The sequence below is a fragment of the Elaeis guineensis genome, chromosome 11, assembly GCF_000442705.2.
Source record: "Elaeis guineensis isolate ETL-2024a chromosome 11, EG11, whole genome shotgun sequence".
Lineage (NCBI taxonomy): Eukaryota > Viridiplantae > Streptophyta > Magnoliopsida > Arecales > Arecaceae > Elaeis > Elaeis guineensis.
Window position 1 is genome coordinate 50,242,515 of NC_026003.2, and position 20,920 is coordinate 50,263,434.

Genomic DNA, 20,920 nt, shown 5'->3' on the forward strand with positions numbered 1-20,920 from the left:
ATGGAGATAACTGAGTCATTCCTCCTATTAAGGTGTTTGATAATGAGTCCATTAACTCAATAATCATTGCAACCCAAAGGTCTGGTGTGTGTTGACTAATAGAATTATTCACTCATCATATGACGACTTGGAAGTGTCTCTCTAATAGTGGTTAGGTTAGCCAACCAAAGTTGGGCTTAATCATTCGTTGGTTAGATGCACCAAGTACGGTCATGTTTAATGGTTGGACCAATCAGATCCTTACAGTAGAGGCCAAAGCCTACTGATTAGGTTTCTGGGGCAAAATTAAATTACTAGAAGTTGTTGAGAAAATAATTGGTTAATGAACCTACCCGTAGATGCAGATGGATTGGCCAACCATAGTCAGGCTTGTCTGTAGTCTATGTGGATTCTAGTACCTACTAGTAAAATTAAAGTAATTTTTCTGAATTGGAGGTAGAGGCTACCAATTTGAACAAAATAGTGGGGAGAATCTTGAGACTAAAGTCTAAGTCTCTAGGCTTAAAATAATTCATATACATTAGGTCATTGTTCTCTTTTCTCAAAATAAGGCTAAACCTAAATTGCTCCAATCGCTATTAAACAGTGATGACTTATGGGACCCAACTTTGTTAATTAGTATCGAAAGTTGAACTTGATTCAGCAAAATGAATGGGTTCGTATTGGGACTTCTTAGTCCAGTCAAAATAATTAGTCCAAAATTGATCCAAATCAGGCATGTTGCTTCTACTGTCAGAAGCAGTGTCATAGGAAGAAGAATTTCTTGCTTCCTTAACCATAATAGGCTGAACTAGAGAAAGGAGCAAGAGTTGCTCATCAAGGATGTTATATAATAACACCTTAAAGTTTTTTATAAAATTCTACTACCTAGGTATTAGATACCGATGGTCTTATGCAATTTATTGCTAGGACTACAAGTAGAATGTTTGAAATGGTAAGAAATTCTTGAATGTTAGGGACGGAAGACTTATTCCAATCCTAACTTTAAGAATTATGGAGCTTATTTTCAAATATTGTCATTTAGAGTAATTGTTACTATTGTCCATTGTTTATGATGAATGTAATCTTTGTTGGTCTTTTGGCCAAAGATGATCATCATTCATTAATAAAGGAATATTATTGTGATATTATTATGAATAATGTTACAATAATACATGGACAAGAAGGAAATGACATTTAACATTTACACAGCCTATTAAGTGTAATGTACACACCCAAGTTAGATAATGTCATAGATGTCTATCTTTGGCATTATAGGCTTAGTCACCTTGACAAGAATAGGATAAACAGATTAGCTTGAGAGAAAAACCTCGACATCAATGATTGTGAATCATTGATAGCCTGTGAGTCTTATCTTCTTGAAAAGATAACAAAGTCACCTTTTAATAGAAAAGGTGAAGGAGCTATAAAGTTCTAAGTCTCATACATAGTGATGTATGTGGACCTTGAACTTAAGTGCCAGAGGAAGATATTAATATTTCATTACAGACGACCTATCTGGGTATGGGTGCGTCTGGCTTAATCATTTGAAATATTCAAATGATTCAATAATGAAAGATTGAAATAAACTAGATAAGGTGTTAGAACTCTTCAATCAGATCGAGGAGGTGAATACTTATCCATTGAGTTTGTGACATATCTAGGAGAGAATTGGATTCTCTCTCAGTGGATTCCTTTTCGGAACACAGTGTATCTGAAAGGAGAAGTTGAACTTTGTTAGACCATGGTTCAATCCACAATAGGGTTCACTTCTCTACCTATTTTAGGATTGTGCTCTTGTGTGATTATCCATTTTACTCTAAAAATATACTGAGTAAGTCTGTTGTGTAAATTCCATATGAGATATGGATCGGGCATAGACCTAGACTCTCTCACCTTTGGTTTTGGAGTTGATCAGCCTATGTCAAAGGTTTGCATACAGATAAACTTGGTTCTTAGTCCAATAGGTGTTTAAGGGTTACTAATTCTATCATGCTGAAGAATATAAGATGCTCATCAGCAGTAGGGTATTTTTTTTGGAAAGGAGTTCCTTAGAGAAGGAACTATGCCATCAAGTTGAACTTGAAAGTTTGACTGGTAGAAAATGAACCAATATAATCTAGTAAACCTATAGAACCAGATTTGATTAGATCAAACTTGGAGCCTATTAAAGTAACACCTTTAAGGAGATCTGATAGAGTACTACATTAGCCGGACAAACACTTCAGTGTCTAGGTCTGGGATGGCGATCCTGTTGAGCTCGATGAGATTAACAAGGATCCGATCACCTCTAGGGATGCAATGCAGTGGTCTAACTCTAAGAAGTGGCTTGGAGTCATTAAATCCAAATTGAAGTCCATGAAAATCAATAGTGTATGGACACTAGATGATTCACCTGAAGGGATAAAATCCATTGGGTGTGAATGGATTTTTCAAAAGGATTAGAGTAGTGCAGACGGAAAGGTGGAGACCTATAAAGTCTGTTTCACTATCATCCCAGAGTTGGAACATATGTTTTGAACATATGTCTTTGTTATGAACAAAGAGGAACCCTGCATTTATAAGTGGGCAAAATATTCTGTAGTGTTATTCCTTGTGTTGTCTGTGGATGAAATTCTCTTAATCGGGAATGACATTCTAGCATTGCAAAGAATAAAGATTTGGGTGTCATCTAATTTCTTCATGTTCAAGACCAGATATGGTATACTCACTAATAGTAGTGAGCAGATACCAGTCTAATCTAAGTAAAAATCACTGAAAGATTGTATGGACAATCCTTAAGTATTTGAGAAATACTAAAGTCCAGTGACTCAAATATGAAAATACTGACTTTAAACATGTGGATGTTTCGATTTCAGTCAGATCAAGATGACAACAAGAAAGTATCAAATCATACCCTAATTGTAGGAGCAATCTGCTAGAAAGATTTCAAGTAGGATACTTTAGCCTACTAAGTTAGTGATGTAGAGTACATCGTAGCATATGATGCTGCATGTAAGCTGTGTAGTTGCTGAGCTTCATTAGCAGGTTGGAAGTGGCACCCTCCATCGATGGTCCAATCCTATCATAGCACTGAAGCCATAATAAATCTGGCTAAAGAACTGAAGGACCAGTATACTCTGTATTACTATCACTTTTGATTTTAGATTAGGGTGACATCAATTTTTGGAAGATCGATAATAAAAGAGAACTTGACCGACCCATTTACTGAAGCCTCGAAACTAAGAAATTCTACCAACTCAAATGGAAGATAGGATATTTAATATCATTCTGATTGACTTTAGTACAAGTGGGAGTTATTGAGAAATATGTCCTAAAGCCAATCATCTAAGTGGTAGATGATTGAAATTAGTATATAAATTATCTAATAATAATAGTTATTTGGCAGGTTCATCATAAAAGTTCTATCTTCCTTAAATGAACTCTTAAATTATGATAAAATCCTTAGAACTACAATCAATTGATAAAGAAGATTTATCGGATGGTTCTTAAATTATTCACGATCAAATGATAAGTTATTAACAAGGACGATAACTTATCAAGTGTAGATCACTGTATGCCATATACATTGGTTGTCCTCATAACCAAGTGATGTGGAGACACTGGTATGGCATCCGGGTAAGATGTAAGAGTATATCTATATTGAATGTGATCAATATAACACTCTACTGTCAAGAGTAGTTAGCTAAGGCCAATGGGTATAAGTGTCCCTCCGACCTGAGATCACCATGGTGACTTGCAAGCAACTCACTATGCTTTAGTGCTGGACTGCCTGTATTTTTCATATAGGTTCAAAATATTTTTGGGTATAGTCAAGTACTTGTGAAGTCAATGTGTGAGTCAAGATGGGATTGACTACTCCTGATTTACTTCAGGAAGAGAATGTCTCGCTGTGTTTCAATTTAGCAAAATTTAAGCCTGGGTAATCCTCGTGAGGAGTCACGAGATTTGCAAAATTTTGAGACACAATAGAAATGACTTATATGAGTGATTGACAGCATACTTGAAGTTGTTTTAAGCATTATTGGTCAAAAAGATGAATTATACGATAACCATGGGTCAGGATTCTTAGAATGTTGCTTTATACACATTCGACCTATCTGGATGTCGAGAACCATTGCTAGATGGTTACTTCGACTGGTACAGAAATTGATTTCTATACTATCGACTTAGGTTCAACTTATAGAGTCACACACATAAGAGGTTGTAACCTAATCAGATGGTTAATCGATGATTGAGAATCATTCTTAGGTTAAACAATCAATGTGATTGACATTTGACCTAATGCAAGTGTTGCAGGAGGATCGATTAGCAATTGGATTGCTAATTGGCTCAATCTGATTGAGCAATTAGGCTGAGATCAAGTTAATTAAATTTGATTCAATTATAATTAGTTTGAATTTAATTGAATTAAGTCTAATTGGTTTATTGGATAAGCCAATTACAAGGGAGAACAAGTCCCTGTTCGACTAAGACTTGCATGCACCTAATTCCTAATTAAGTTAGGATTTAAATCAGAATTAAATATGATTTAATCTAATTTAATTAGACTCTTAGTTAGAGTAGGATCACCATTAATTAGGTTGTAATTAATTTGGATTGGGTTCAAAGTATTTAACCTAATCTACATAAGAATCCTAGTTAGACTAGGATTCCATATCATCTCTTGTGCCACCTAAGAAATCTCAAGCCCATGCCCACTAATTAATTTTCAGATATTTTTCTATGATATCTACATCCAAGGAATATTATCTCACACTACTTATTCTAAAAATTTGAATCAGATTTGATTTGATTCAATGTGGAAAGTAATTTGGTTAATTATGGAAAGTGGTTTAGGGTTATTCTTTTTTTGAAAGAGTCCCTCTTCACAAGGACTCTTCTCTCCTCTCTTGTGCCAACTTTCCCCAAGCCTATCCTATTATTTTGTCACCCCTTTTGTGGTTATTTTCATGCTCTCCACGAAATTAATGAGGGAGGGGGCGTCCAAGGGTTGGACGCCCCATAAGTTTCTTGTTTTACTAGGACTCTTGACCTTATCTACCTCTTATATTGTTGCCGCCCCATATGAGAAGATATAGGAGTCTAAAATCTGTAGTTTTTTGATAGAAAAACCAGAGGAGAAAGAGGATGGCATGGGTGGTTTGAGGTGCCAAGATCCTTGGAGAAGAGTCTTCAATCAAGAGATCAAAGGTTGATGTCTTGTAGAAATAAAAAGGTAAGAGAAAAGATTGTTTTCTCTTATTGTTTTCTTTTCAGATTATTCTCTCTTTATTTTATGTTTTTATATGATAAAAATTTGAAAGAGAAAGAGAGAAGGTGTGGTGAATTTATGCTTCAATTAGTTGGGGCACGGTGATCTAATTTTGGATATGATCTGATCATGTTTTGATGAGAGAAGAAGAAGAAAAGTAGGTCTTCTCTTAACGTTTCTTTTAGAATCTTTCTTCTCCATAAATCATGAGATTTTTCTATGAAAAAAATTTGATATCATAAGATCTGGAAATTAAGGAACAATCTAGTGAAGAAGGTCTTCTCATGTCCTAGCATAGAGATGTTCTCAGGACATCAATCTTTGATGTACTAAAAGAGAAGATCTGTCTTCTCTTAGGACCTTTCTCTTTTACATATTATTTCTGATTTTAGGGAGGTCAAAAGATTTCACTTCTCTCTTATTCCTCCTCATATTCTTCATCTCTTGGAATGTTCAAGAGATTCAAGAATATTTTTAGATTAACCATCCGGAGGGATCTGCAAGAAGCTAGCACTTCGAGCGGATCTTCGTTCGATGAACCTTCGATTTTGTTGTAGCCTTGTGTGGATCACCTGTAAAGATCGGACGTATGTGCGGCTCTAAAGGCAACAAAGAAAATCAACCACGAGTTCTCGACCTGCACCAAGGTAAAAGATCTGATCTCTTCTCTTATCTAGATGTGATCTAAGTTTTAGATCTAAAACTATTTCAGATCTAGGGTATTGATTTGATCAATACCAAAGTTTTTATTTTTTTGATTTATAAATACAATATGACATGTTATAGGTCCTTATTGTAGAGTTTAGTAATTTAATTACATGCATTTGTAGATTAAATTATTTAATTTACATGTTCCGCTGTGTTATATTTCAAAAATATTTTGAAATTCATGCATGAAATCCTACACCTTTTCCAACAATACCTAGACACTCCATCCGAAGAGTATTACATCATATAATTTGAGTAGATGAGGAGTAGATGCAGAGATTATCTGGAGGGTGATGACTAGTGTCATGACCTCTATCTGAGGAGAGCTTCAAAGATTCGCAACATAGATTAGGAGGGCTACTTCCTCTACTGCTTCACTTCAAAATACTCATGATCAATTTATTCAGCCACATGGGGAGAGCAGAAAACCCTCATCACCTACCCAGCTTGGGCAATCCTCCTAGGAGCTACTCACAACTTGAAGATGCTAGGTCCCCTTCTCTAGAGCTTTAGCAATCCTGAGCCATCTTTTTTTGTCTTCTTGTAATTGAATAGTTTTTTGTGTTATATTATATTGTTACTTGTAAATGAATGTTAGTATTCATGAAAATATGAACTTTTTCTTTAATGAATGAGCCTTTGATCAATAGATGACATGTTATGCATATTTTTTCTTATGTTAAATTTTATTCTTTGAAATAATGACAAAAAGGGGGAGAAAAGATGGTTATAAAAAGAAAAGTGAAAATTAGCTAAAATTATAAGAAAAAGAGGGAGTATTGAATATTTTTGAATCTTGAAATTGCATAACTCCATGATTTTAAGATAAAGGGGGAGCATTGTAAATTTTGAATCTTTTATTGGTAACATAATTTTTGTTTTGGAATCATGGATCATTGCTAGCTAAATTGTCTTAAATGCATGTTCAGTTTCTTGGTATCAAGCTATCAAGAATCAAACCAAACATGCTTGAAGAAGATCTTGAGTCAACCCCAAGATACAATAAGTCGGCCTCAACAGGATAGGAGCTAACTCTAGCAGGACACAAGTCAACCCTGAAAGAAAAGTACCCTATAAGCCAATCGCAAGTGTGTTGTGATGGGACTTTCTTTACAATTTTCCAACTCATGAAATGATATTTATTATTATTTAAGGTATTGATTCATCATATTAGCTGCATCTTATTATGTCTAAGATTATGATGAATCCCAAAGATTAGGATAATGAATTTAGGAGACATGAATTAGTCATGCTAGTGAGATCTAAAATTCTAAAATCTTAATATTAAATATTCCTGGTCATAGGAGCATTGAGTCAGGGATCAATGTTCCGGATAGACTCGTACATCCTATGTATGCTCAATGGAGAGGGTGGCAGATCTCACTAGCTACTTGTGTGAGACACTAATACAAGGATGTGGGTGCTCATTTGAGAAATGAGTCCACTGAATTGACTCGATGAAAGAGAACATCTTATGGAAGTCTTATTTGTATGTCAAAGATGGTTCTCTAAGTGAGAGTTGTGCAAGTGATCCTTAGACCTGAAACCACCATGAAATCTTATGCACATAAATTCATATTTTGGTTCATACCCAGGCATGGCATTAAGACATGTATGGGATGTTTTGGATATAGTGGAGTGTGTATGAAAGTTGTGAATAGGTCAATATGGAATTGATCACTCTTAGTAAGAAGAGATCGCATCCTGTGTATTCTCAATTCGAGATGACTCAGAAAAGTTTTTTGGCCAAAAACAAGAAGGAGATTAGAAAGAGTTTCTAATACTTCTTCATTGGAGTCATCATTGGTTAATTAAGAATCGATATAAATATGTATTTGAGTTTGACATAATTCCAAACTCATGAACATATTCAGGGTGCAAGGATGATCGAAGGATTGAATTGCACGATAATTTATCACTGAATAGTATATTTGATATTTTTATCAAATTTTATATCATCTAATAGTCATGATATATTTCTAGATATCAATCTAAACTTATAAATTTTTGATTGAATTAAAAAGTTTAATTCAATTGCCAATTAGAAAGGATTCTAATTGTTGAGCTCGAGTTAGCTCGATTGGACCTAAATCGATTAGATTGAAATCTAATCAAATTTGATCAACTTATATCTAGACCTACTACTAGCTAGATATGGAACCCAATAGGTCACACATATATAAAAATTGACTAAAGACCCTTTTGAAAAAGATTGATTGGAATTTTGGATTCAATCAGGGTTCCGGTAAGCATGCTAGCACGTGTGGAAACCCTAGCTCCTTTGGAGATCAATTTGGTCCCATCCCTTGCTAATTAGCCAGTCTAATTTGGTAAAAATTTGGGTCAGGTCATGATACCTAGAAGCAATCCAAATTGGGGCACCACATCCCATGTTAACGCCAAATATGAAGAGTCCAAGTTGTGGTAGACTCTTGTGTAAAACAGGTTCTGCCTACAATTGTTGGCATGGATAGAAGGTTCTGCCTACAATTGTTGGCATGGATAGAAGAAAAAATTTATTTTTTATGGGATTAAATTATGTGTGATATCTCATATCACCCTCTATCCTTTGATTCACATCTCAAAGTATGAGATATATTTTTTTTGAAATTTATGGGATAGAGAAAAAAATAGAAAAAGATGTCTCTTGCATGCGCGCAAAAGCGTTGCTTCTCTCTGTGATTTGGAGAGTCCTTATCCTATCAAATACTTTTAGATTAGAAAAATTTTTGGTTATAACATTATAAATTTGATACTCTATTTTCTTTAATTTTTTTGGAATTTTTTCAAACTTATCTGGGTGCCAAACAGATGCCATAAGTTCATCCTAATGTCTGCACGCATGGTGATCAGCACTCACATGAAGAGGTACGAGGATAGCATCCTTCCATAAGAATTTTATTAATATTTTTAATTTTCAAAAATTTAGATTGAATCTTCAATCCACATGAATTTTTGAGGATTTTTTTGATTTGAGAAGGGATGTGAAAACATCCCTTCTTTGGTTGTATGCGCGCAGACCAGGGTGCTGATCGACATATCATGGATAAGAGTCCTTCTGCTAGAAGGAACTCTTATCTCTGATAATCAGATCAGATATACCTTTTGGATAAAGCATGTCCCTCTCTTTTGGCATCCCTCTAGTGGCTATAAATAGGCTAGGGCATTGGGTATCCGATGAATCTAAGAGGGATTTCTAATTTCTCTCCCATTTCTCTCCTTTCTTTCTTACAACCTATCTTAGTTTTTAGGACAAGGCTTTGGGATTTAAGACAAAGCCTTATCTGGTCCTAACAAGGATTGTAAGGGTCCTGAAGAAGGAGAATCATAAGTTCAGAGAAGGTTCTAAGAGGATGAGATCAGGTTCTTGAAGAAACTTGACTGGTACGAGGCTAGTCGAGTTCTAGGGGTTAGAACTCTTGAAGCAAGGTGAAGAAGGAGAATTGTCTTTGGTTTAATTTTTATGTGAATCACCATTGGAGGGACTTGGATGCCTTATAAAAATTGGGATTAGCACTATAGATATTTTTTTTATCCTAATTTATATTTATTATACTTTGATTATTATAGTCAAGAGTTTCTGGGCATTAGGGCTTCTGGTGCATTGGATGTTTTGAATGAAAATTTTAAACACCTAATCCTTTCACTATACCACCAAAACCCAATAGTGGTATCAGAGCCTATCTTGATTTATGTAATCAAAGATTAAATTATTATCTTGATTGTGATCAAGCATGAGTTTTTGGTTTGGTTCAAATCGGATCAAGGGTTGAATCCGATTGAACATCCAAACCCTATCATGTCTTAGAGATATATTTTAAATATAAAATGCATGATGTATATGTAAAATTTTCTTAATAGCTTAGTACTCTAATTGAAGTTCATCACCAGGCCATCCAATCATAAGAGCAAGTAGGATTCAGAGACCTTCTCTTCCTATTCAATAGGGTACTCTTATAGCGTGTAAGGGTGCCACGGTGATGTTCTAAGAAGAAGAACCATGAAAAGAGTGTTTTATATTCATGCATGTTATTAAAACTTCATGCATGTATGATATGCTTGAGATGTTTAGTTATAATCATATTATATGATTCTGCTTCTATATCTTTGAGATATGATAAGATGCCATAATTAGTTGTTATGATAATTAAGATATAACTATTATAGTGCATTCTTGTGATAGATTGAATTAAGATGTGTTTGAGATCATTAAAGCCCTCATAAAAATTATATTAGATCATAGTATTGTGAACCAGAAGCTGACCTATTTTCTTGAATCGATTAATTAATTGATGTTTAAGGAGTGTTTCAAGTGCGGTGGTTATTTAATTGGTTCTATTGCTGGCCTGGCCAATTTTATTGGTGTCTAAGAAAAGCAATGGGGGGACCTCCACCAATCTTAACACTTTTCTAGTCAATTAGATTAGTTTGAATCTTGAATGAAGATAGCTTAGTGTTTTAAACACTACTAAGGGCCTTCCTTCATGCTAGGTTAATGTTACATCATGAATTATGGCTAGTTTATTATGTTACCATAAGGCTTGTCATAAGGATTGATATAACATAATTCTAGTGCATAAAAGATGCTTATGGTAATTTTGGATATACTGCTTTGTTGTGCTAACACAAAGATAATTATATTTGATTTTGACTGTATTGAAATGAAGGGTCTTACTTAACTAAAATATTATAGCTTGTTGTGTTAACACAAGGCTAATAATATTTGAGAGGCCAAGATAAAATATTGAAAATTGTATGAGATGTAATTGGAAAGAGTTTCCTACCTATGAACTCATAAGGGTTTGTTGTGTTAACACAAGATCTATGAAGAATTAGAGTCTCAATGCCATTAAGATAAATATAAAATATATCTCGTTTACCAAAGGAGAGGGCTATGGTATCTGATAAAATAGTGGGAGACATAACTAGTTTTAAAAATTTTCATCTAGTTATGCATGTCAAACATGAGTGGTCTGCTTATATTATTATTTTATGTAGATTTAAGTCTACATTATGACTTCTTTATTTTCACCCCATGATACCATAAATAAAACTATGTTGATCGATACAACTATATGGATTGGTTGAGGAACTTGCAAATTAGGTTTATATCGAAAAAGAACTTCGATGTTCTAAATATTTTTGACCCTAGATTGGTCAGTAATAATGAGAAGATAATGATGTCCGTATGGATATTATTTATGAAAAATTTAGACATTAGGAGTATAATTGCAAGAATTATCTTGTAAGATTGAAGCAGGGTGCAAGTGTAACACCAAAAGATATGTATATGATACAGACTTATTTTTTATTGAGTGATTCAAACTTTGATATTTGATATTGGATACTATCTGTAGATCGCATATTTATAATTCATTACAGCGACTATAGAATATCAAAAGTCTAAAAAGAGGTGACCTCAAGCTTTATAGCGCAAGTGGAGAGTCTATTAGCGCAAAGACTGTGAAAACCTATATGCTTGATTTGTCTTCGAATAAAATTTTAGAATTAAAAGACTGTTATTACATACCAAAGATCATTAGAAATATTATTTCTATACCTTTGTTGTTAAAACAAGGTTATGAAATAAGGCTAATGGAAAATGGATGCTTCATTTTTTTTAATGAATTTTATGGTAGTGGTTATATTGATAATAATCTTTTAATTCTTGCACTCAATGAAAATATTTTTTATATTAAAAAAATATAAAAAAAAAAATATGAATGCCACATATCTCTGGCATTGTCATCTTTGTCATATTAGTGAGTCAAGGATAAATAAGTTATATAAAGAAAAACTTTTTGATCCAAATGATTATGAATCATTGGAGACTTATAAATCTTGTCTCATGGGTAAGATGACCAAGACTCTATTTTCTTAATATGGAGAGAGGACAAGTGAGTTGTTAGCTCTAGTACATATAGATGTATATGGACTGATAACAACTCAGGCCAGAAGAAGATACTCCTATTTTATTACCTTTATAGATGATTTATTAAGGTTCAGATATATGTATCTTATGAAACATAAATTCGAAGCTTTTGATAAGTTCAAGGAGTATTAAGGTATGGTCGAGAAACAAACTGAAAAAAGTATCAAAGTTGTTCGATCTGATCGAAGAGGAGAGTACTTATCCAGTGAATTTCTTGATCATCTTAAAAGTAAAGGTATTCTCTCTGAATGGACCTCTCATACACCTCAGTTAAATGGTGTAGCAGAAAAGAGAAATCACACTTTAATAGATATAGTGCGGTCTATGATATGCTTCACCGATCTTCTAATATCTTTCTAGGGATAATGCCTTAGAGACTGCCATATATATATTAAATAGAATGCCTTCAAAGTCTGTTGCAAGTACTTCATATGAGATATGGAATGGAAGGAAGCCTAATCTTAAATATCTTAAGACTTTGGGCTGTCCTACTTATGTCAAAAATATTTTTGAACATAAGCTTAATGCTAGATCAGACAAGTGTAGGTTTGTAGAGTATCTTAATAAAATTAATGGATATTATTTCAATCACCCTACTGAACAAAAGGTATTTATTAGTAGGCATGTCACTTTCTTAAAACATGAATTTATCCAAGAAGGAGGCAGTGGGAGGAATATTGAATTTGTGAAATTTTATGATCTACAAATCGATCCAGAAATACCAGTGGTTGACCACAAGAAGATCATCAATCAAAAGTACCCAAAAATGAGGTACATCTACTATACACACCTCCTCTCTGAAGGTCAGATAGAGTGCGTCAAGCATCTCTGATATAATTTTATCATTGAGAATAACAATTCTATCAACATCATTCAGGATGTTGATCCACTGACCTATTCAGAAGCTGTCATGAGTAGGGACTCAGACGGATAGCTGAAAGCTATGAAATTTGAGATGGACTTGATGAATACCAACCAAGTGTAGACCTTAGTTGATGCACCTAAGGGTGTGACCCCAATATAGGGTGCAAGTGGATCTTCAAAAGGAAGATCAGAGTAGATGGCCAAGTAGAAACCTACAAAGCTAGGTTAGTAGTGAAGGATTTCAGTCAAAGGTAAGAAATTGACTATGATGAAACCTTCTCACCAGTGGCTATGCTCAAATCCGTCCGAATTTTGCTTGTAATAATGGCATACTACGATTATAAAATCTGGCAGATGGATGTCAAGACCATTTTTCTTAATAGTAATATAGAGGAAGGGTCTATATGACTCAGCCAGAGGGATTTGTCTCAAGTGAGAGAGCAAATCAAGTATGCAAGCTAATGAGATCCATCTATGGATCGAAGCAGGTTTCGAGGAGCTGGAACATCTGATTTGATATAATAGTCAAAGAGTTTGGCTTTATAAAAAATACGGATGAACCATATGTATACAAGAAAATAAGTGAAAGTGTTATTATCTTCTTGGTTTTGTATGTTGGTGACATATTGCTCATTGGGAATGATATCCCAATGATGCAATCGATCAAGACTTAGCTATCGAATAAGCTTTTCATGAAAGACTTGAATAAAGCATCCTATATACTGGATATAAAGATCTATAGAAATAAATCTAAAAAGATGTTAAGCTTATCCCAATCACGGTACATAGATCTCATATTAAAGAGATTTAATATGGAGGCAAGTAAGAGGTTGTCTGCCTGCAAGTCATGGTATACGTCTCTCTAAGAGAATGTATCCTAAGACACCAGAAGAGAGGAAAAGGATGAATGAAATCTCTTATGCTTCAGCTGTGGGATCAATTATGTATGCCATGCTATGTACCAAGCCTGATGTAGCTTATGCTTTGGGCATAGCTAGTAGATTTGAGGCTGATCCAAGGAAGGATCATTGGAAAGCAGATGATAGCAAATCAATATCAAGGTATGTGTTTATCCTAAATGATGGGATAGTGAGATAGAAAAGTTTCAAGCAGTAGATAGTAGCTGACTCAACTACTGAGGCAAAGTATGTTGCTGTTAGTGAAGCCATTAAGGAAGCTGTCTGGATGAAGAAACTCATTATGGATTTAAGAATTGTTCCTAAGATTGAAGGATCGGTGTCACTCTAGAGTAATAACACTGGAGCTGTTATTCAAGATAAGGAACCTAGGTCTCATTATAGATCCAAGCACATCCTCAGATGTTTTCATCTCATTAGAGACAAGATGTTATCCTTAAACGAGTAGACAAAAAGAACAATACAGCAGATCCATTCACTAAGGCCATACCACAGCAGCTATATGATTATCATCATGATTGTATGAGATACAAAGGTGATTGGCTTTAGTGCAAGTGGGAGATTGAAAGAAAAGTGCCCTATAAATCATCGCAAGTGTGTTACGATGGGACTTTCTTTATAATTTTCCAACTTATGAAATGACATTTATTATTATTTGAGGTATTGATTCATCATATTAGCTGCATCTTATGATGTCTAAGATTATGATGAATCTCAAAGATTAGGATAATAATTTTAGAAGACATGAATTGATCATACTAGTGAGATCTAAAATCCTAAAATCCTAATATTAAATATTTCTGATCATAGGAGCATTAAGTCAGGGATCAATGTTCTGGATAGACTGGTATATCCTATGTATGCTCAATGGAGAGGGTGGCAGATCTCACTAGCCACTTGTGTGAGACACTAATCCAAGGATGTGGGTGCTCATTTGAGAAATGAGTCCACTGAATTGACTCGATGAAAAAGAACATCTTATGAAAGTCTTATTTGCATGTCAAAGATGGTTCTCTAAGTGAGAGTTGTGCAAGCGATCCTTAGACTTGAAACCACCATGAAATCTTATGCACAAGAACTCATATTTTGGTTTAGACCCAGGCATGGTATTAAGATATGTACGAGATGTTCTAGATATGGTGGAGTGTGTATGAAGGTTGTGAGTAGGTCAATATGGAATTGATCACTCCTAGTAAGAGGAGATCGCATCCTGTGTATTCTCAATCCGAGATGACTCAGAAAAATTTTTTGGTCAAAAGCAGGAAGGAGATTAGAAAGAGTTTTTAATACTTCTTCATTGGAGTCATCATTGGTTAATTGAGAATCGATATGAATATGTGTTTGAGTTTGACATGATTTCATACTCATGAACATATTCAGAGTGCAAGGATGATCGAAGGATTGAATTGCACGATAATTTGCCACTGAAGGAATATTTGATATTTTTATCAAATTTCACATCTTTTGAATAGTTATGATACATTGCTAGATGTCAATCTTAACTTATAATTTTTGATTGAATTAAAGAGTTTAATTCAATTGTCAATTAGAAAGGATTCTAATTGTTGAGCTCGAGTTAGCTCGATTGGACCTAAATCGATTAGATTGAAATCTAATCAAATTTGGTCAACTTATATCCAGACCTACTGTCAACTAGATGTGGATTCCAATGGGTCACACACATATAAAAATTGGCTAAGGACCCTTTTAAAAAAGGTTGATTGAAATTTTGGATTCAAGCAAGGTTCTAGTAAGCATGCTAGAACGTGTGGAAACCCTTGCTCCTTTGGAGACCAATTTGGTCCCATCCCTTGCTAATTAGCTAGTCCAATTTGGTAAAAATTTAGGTCATATTGTGATACCTGGAATCAGCTATAATTGGGGCACCACATCCCATGTTAATGCCAAATATGAAGAGTCCAAGTTGTGGTGGACTCTTGGTGTAAAATAGGTTATGCCTACAAGCATTGGCATGGGCAGAAGAAAAAATTTATTTTTTATAGAATTAAATTATGTGTGGTAGCTCACATCACCTTCTATCCTCTGATGCATATCTTAAAGTATGAGATATATTTTTTTTAGAATTTATAAATAGAGAAAAAATTGGAAAAAGAAGGATGTCTCATGTGCGTGCACAAAAGCATCGCATCTCTCTATGATTTAGAGAGTCTTTATCCCTATCAAATACTTTCAGATTGAAACAATTTTTGGTGATAACATTCTACATTTGATAATCTAATTTTTTAATTTTTTTGGAATTTTTCTAGACTTATCTGGATGCCAAACAGATGCCATAAGTTCATCCTAATGTCTGCACATGGGGTGATCAGCACTCGCATGAAGAGGTGCAAAAATGGCATCCTTTCGTGAGAATTTTATTACCATTTTTAATTTTTTGGAATTTAGATTGAATCTCCAATCTATGTGAATTTTTGAGGATTTTTCTAATTTGAGAAGGGATATGAAAACATCCCTTCTTCGGTTGCACATGCGCAGACTAGGGTGCTGATCGGCGTATCATGGATAAGAGTCCTTCTGCTAGAAGGAACTCTTATCTCTGATAATCAGATCAGATATGCCTTTTGGATAAGGAATGTCTCTCTCTTTTGGCATTCCTCTGGTGGCTATAAATAGGTTGGGGTGCTGGGAATCCGATGAATCTAAGAGGGGTTTCCAATTTCTCTCCCATTGCTCTCCTTTCTTTCTTACAACCAATCTTAGTTTTTAGGACAAGGCTTTGAGATTTAAGACACAGCCTTATCTAGTCCTAACAAGGGTTGTAAGGGTCCTAAAGAAAGAGAAACAGAAGTTTAGAGGAGGTTCTAAGAGGGTGAGGTTAGGTTCTTGAAGAAACTTGATTGGTACGAGGCTAGTCGAGTTCTAGGGGCTAGAACTCTTGAAGCAAGGTGAAGAAGAAGCGATGTCTTTGGTTCAATTTCTGTGTGTATCACCATTGGAGGGTGGATACTTGGATGCCTTATGAAAATTATGATTAGTGCTATAGATATTCTTCTTATCCTAATTTATATTTATTATGCTTTGATTATTATAGTCAAGAGTTTCTGGGCATTAGGGCTTCCGGTGCATTGGATGTTTTGAATAAAAATTTTAAACACCTATCCCTTCCGCTGTGCCACCGGAACCCAACAAACCCTTGAATGGTCTCTAAGTAAATATAGAGAGCTATAAAAAATTATCTATTTTCAAGTCAACCTTAGCATTTCATTAGTTGACACTAGCTCGAGATGAGTTAACTCCTACTTCAACAAACTCGACCTTTGAATAGCCATAGTGAAAAGATAAGAAATATTTTAAGGCATAGTGCTGTTGGGAATAGTATCCAAAAGCCAATCGTCAGCCTGTTGATGGTTGTACTCTTTTCTGTATTGTATATGAATTATAAATAAATAAAAGTTATTTTGATATTTTTCATCACAAATTATTTCATCTTCTAATGAACTCCTGTGTTGTGGTGAAGTCCTTAGGACTATTTAGACTCAACAAAAGAGGATTTATTGTTTAGTCCTTAAACCTATTCATGACCAAATGATACGTTGTTACCAAGGACAACAACGTTTATCAAGCATAGGTCGTTGTGTGCCATATGGGTTGGTTGTCCTCTTAACCAAGGAGTGTAGAGACACTGGTATGGCATACAGATGAGATGTAAGGGTACATCTGCACTGAACATGACCGACTCTGGAGCTTTTTCTACTGTCAAGATTTGCTCCGATGAGATATGGGTATAACTGTCCCTCCGACCTGAGACCACCACGGTGACTTGCAAGCAACTCACTGCACTTAGGCACTGGACTACCTGAATTTCTAATTCAGTGACGGAAGGCTGCTGGGTGTAGTCAAGTACTTGACTTGTCGGTGCGTGTGTCAAGATGGGATTGACCACTCCAGTTCAGGAGCTGTGTACAGTCATGTTTCAATTTAGCAAAATCTTGACTAGGGTAGTCCTAGTGAGGAGTCACAGGACTGTTTGAGTTGAGCATGATTCGGATGATCTGATCAGGGTTGACAGTTTAACCCTGAGTCGTCCTATACACAAGGATCAAAAGGGATGAATTATACATTAACCATATTCGCGTAGGTTCTGAATATTACAATTGCGACTATTCAACCTATCCGGACATCGGGTACCATTGCTAGATGATCACTTTGATTAGTATAGGAATTGGTTCCTGTGCTACCAGCTTAGGTTCGAACCTGTGGGGTCACACACATTAGAGGTTCCTATCTGATCTGATGGCTAGTGAAAAACCCCACTGGACTGAGACTCTTCGACCAAGAGTCCTAATACTTGGAGACTTTGAGTCCTACATATCTGAAACTCTGTGATCAAGAATCAGAATTCTCTGATCACGAGTTCCACACATTTTGGGTACCGGGGTCAAGAGTCCCACTGGTTTGGGACTCTTCAATCAAGGTTTCATATCGATGGACTTTGATGTCCGATTGCCCATCTGATTTGGACTCAGTATTTATGAGAGATTTAATTAGTGAATTGATTGCTAATTAAATCAATTTAATTGAGTAATTATTTTTAGATCAAGTCCAATTGAATTGGATTTAGTTGGGTTTGATCTGATTAGGTTAAGAGTTAACCTAATCACCGAGGTGGTTTGGTCCATGATCTGATCAAGGATTGGGCTTAGTCAATTCTTGATTTGATTAGAATTTTATTGAGCCTAATTAAGCCTAATTGTGTTGGGTTTAATTTAGTCTAATTGTGTCTAACCTATTTTGATAAGGTTGGTTCAATTAGATTTGAAACCACCTTGACTCATCTCCCTGTGCCACCTCACCTCACCTGCACCTATTTGAATTCATAAGAATCAAGTTCTCATGACTTTTCTCCCACACAGAAGCCTTCCCACGCCCCTCCTTTTTGCACCATTTTGAGTGGATAAAGATGGTTGGTTGGCCATTCAAATTCAAATGAAGTTTGAATTTGAATGGGCAACTAATCTCATGCACCACCTTATCCACTTGTGCGCCACTTATTCTACATGAGAAAAAGTTTCTCGTGTATACTCTCCATGCACAAAGAAGTGCACGCCCCTCCCTTCTCATGCCTTAAGTGGATAAGGATAGGTTGGTTGGCATTTGAATCAAATTCGATTTGAATTCAAGTGAGCAACCACCTAGCTTTATCCTCTCACGTGGTAAAAATGCAGTAAAATATGGTCTTGCACCATTTTAAAAGGGATGAGAAGGTGGGGCATGTGAACATCTGATCTGTGAGAGAAAGGGGGTGTGAGAAAAGCCTTGTGCATGAGAAAAGAAAAGAAAAGAAGAGAAAAAAAAGATTTTGGGCATAGGGTTTTCTGTGTGTACCCTAGGGTTACTGCCTAGGGTTCGGGAAGTAAGAAGATGAGCTATGAGTGTCATGAGCCACCAAACTTTAGGAAGAGCTTCATCAACCTCTCAAGCATCTTTGCTAACGATTCGGAGCATCCGAGGAATCGACAGACATTGATCAACATCAACGTCGAAAGGGTTCTGCAACGAACTAGCATTCGTGAGGAGCTGATCAGATCGGGAGCTTCGTGTGGATAATCCACGGAGGCCAGACATACTGTGTAGTTGTATTACAACAATCAGACCTTTCCGACGGTGATCAGATTGCAGCGATCGACTACTTGCATGAAGATAATGTGTTCTGAATACATAACAGTAAAATATTTACTGTAGAAGTTTAAATTTTAAATTTAAATACATGCTATATATATCATATTTATATTTTTATGTAGGATTAATATATGTTAATTAATTAGATTAATTAATAATTTTTACTGTAAAATTATAATTTTAAAAATATTTAAAATTACCATTTTACCCCTACACTAAAATTCACTTCAAATGGTATCAGAGCAGGTTCTAAAATATGATATGCATTTACATGCATAGATTAGGTAGTAATCTAAAAGTTTAAATTTAAAATTTGAATTTGAATTTTGAAATTCAAAATTTAAAATTTGAATTTTGAAATTTAAAATTTGAAATTCAAAATTTAAAATTTAAAATTTATTTGGAATTTCAAATTTAAAATTCAAATTTTAAAATTCAAAATTTGAAATTCAAAATTTTAAAATTTGAAATTTGTTTGAAATTTGAAATTCAAAATTCAAAATTAAAATTTAAAATTTAAAATTTAAAATTTAAAATTTAAATTTTGAAATTGATATATTTAGATATACTTGATCCAAGTAGCAAGTATCTAATTGGGTGGTTGCCATGGTCATCCGGTCATAGGAGAAAAGTAGGGTTTAAAGGCCCTCTCCTCTCATTTGATGAGATTCTCCTATGGCGGTGGGGGTGCCGATGCGATTATATCCCATGCAGACGAAGCAGCGAAAGGACTTAATTGTAAAGGTTCAATTATAAAAATTATCATGAATGTGTTAGATTAGATCTAAAGGATATTCATGATTTATTTTGATTGAGTTATTTTCTGTTATGTAATTAGCAATAGGATTACTGTTTATGAAATGTGCTGATCTGTTTGTGAAATGAGTCAACACATTTGATGAACAGAAAATAAAACCTTTCAAATTTAAAAATTATTTTCAAAATTCAAATCCTGACCCATCAGCCCTAATACTTAATTAAAAGAATTAAGTGTTGTCTAGTTGGTCTAGAATTATGAATTAAGACCTAAGACAATTGTATAAACTTGTGGGTCAATGGTTAGATGGATTAGGTCCATAATTGGGTTAGACCTAAGGTTAGCTTAAAAAATGGACAAAATTAGAGTAATTGATCAAATCTAATCAAAAGTTGAATTAGATTAGGTCAAGGACACTCTAGACTCAACTCCAATAGTTGTAGTTGAATGGGTCCATGTCTTTAACTAGACCAAGATAGACTTAATTCATGGCTATGCGGTGGAACCCTATTTACTATGTTGATCAAATTAAAACTAATGAACCGGTTGGTGTCTAAAGTAAGTTCGGCAGTCTGACCAGTGGTTTTTAAGTGGGAGCTACTCGTATTGATTCGATCTCTGATGAGTTAATGACATATCCCCACCACTGATCTCACTTACCTGGCCAACCTGGTGAGTTAGGTTTTGATTAGATCACTTGGTGATTAGGGCTCACCCATGTCATTAAGTAAATCAGTGTGACTGATTTAGGTGCTCCTAATGCTGGCTTTAATTAAATCCTTTTTAATCCAACTTGGTGAAGTCAGTGGGAGGATTGAAATTGGCTGGTCAATTTTTTCTCTTCTATCCTTTAATAAAATTCACAAAAA

General features: G+C 34.8%; 1 long non-coding RNA gene across 1 annotated transcript in view; it reads left to right on the top strand.

Moving 5' to 3' along the window:
* The window catches only part of LOC140852569 (uncharacterized), a 43,097-nt gene that overhangs the window by 8,321 nt on the left and 13,856 nt on the right, over positions 1–20,920 (top strand). The window contains exon 2 of the long non-coding RNA XR_012135450.1: positions 5,089–5,197. This is a non-coding gene — a long non-coding RNA (uncharacterized lncRNA). The remainder of the gene's footprint in view (positions 1–5,088; positions 5,198–20,920) is intronic.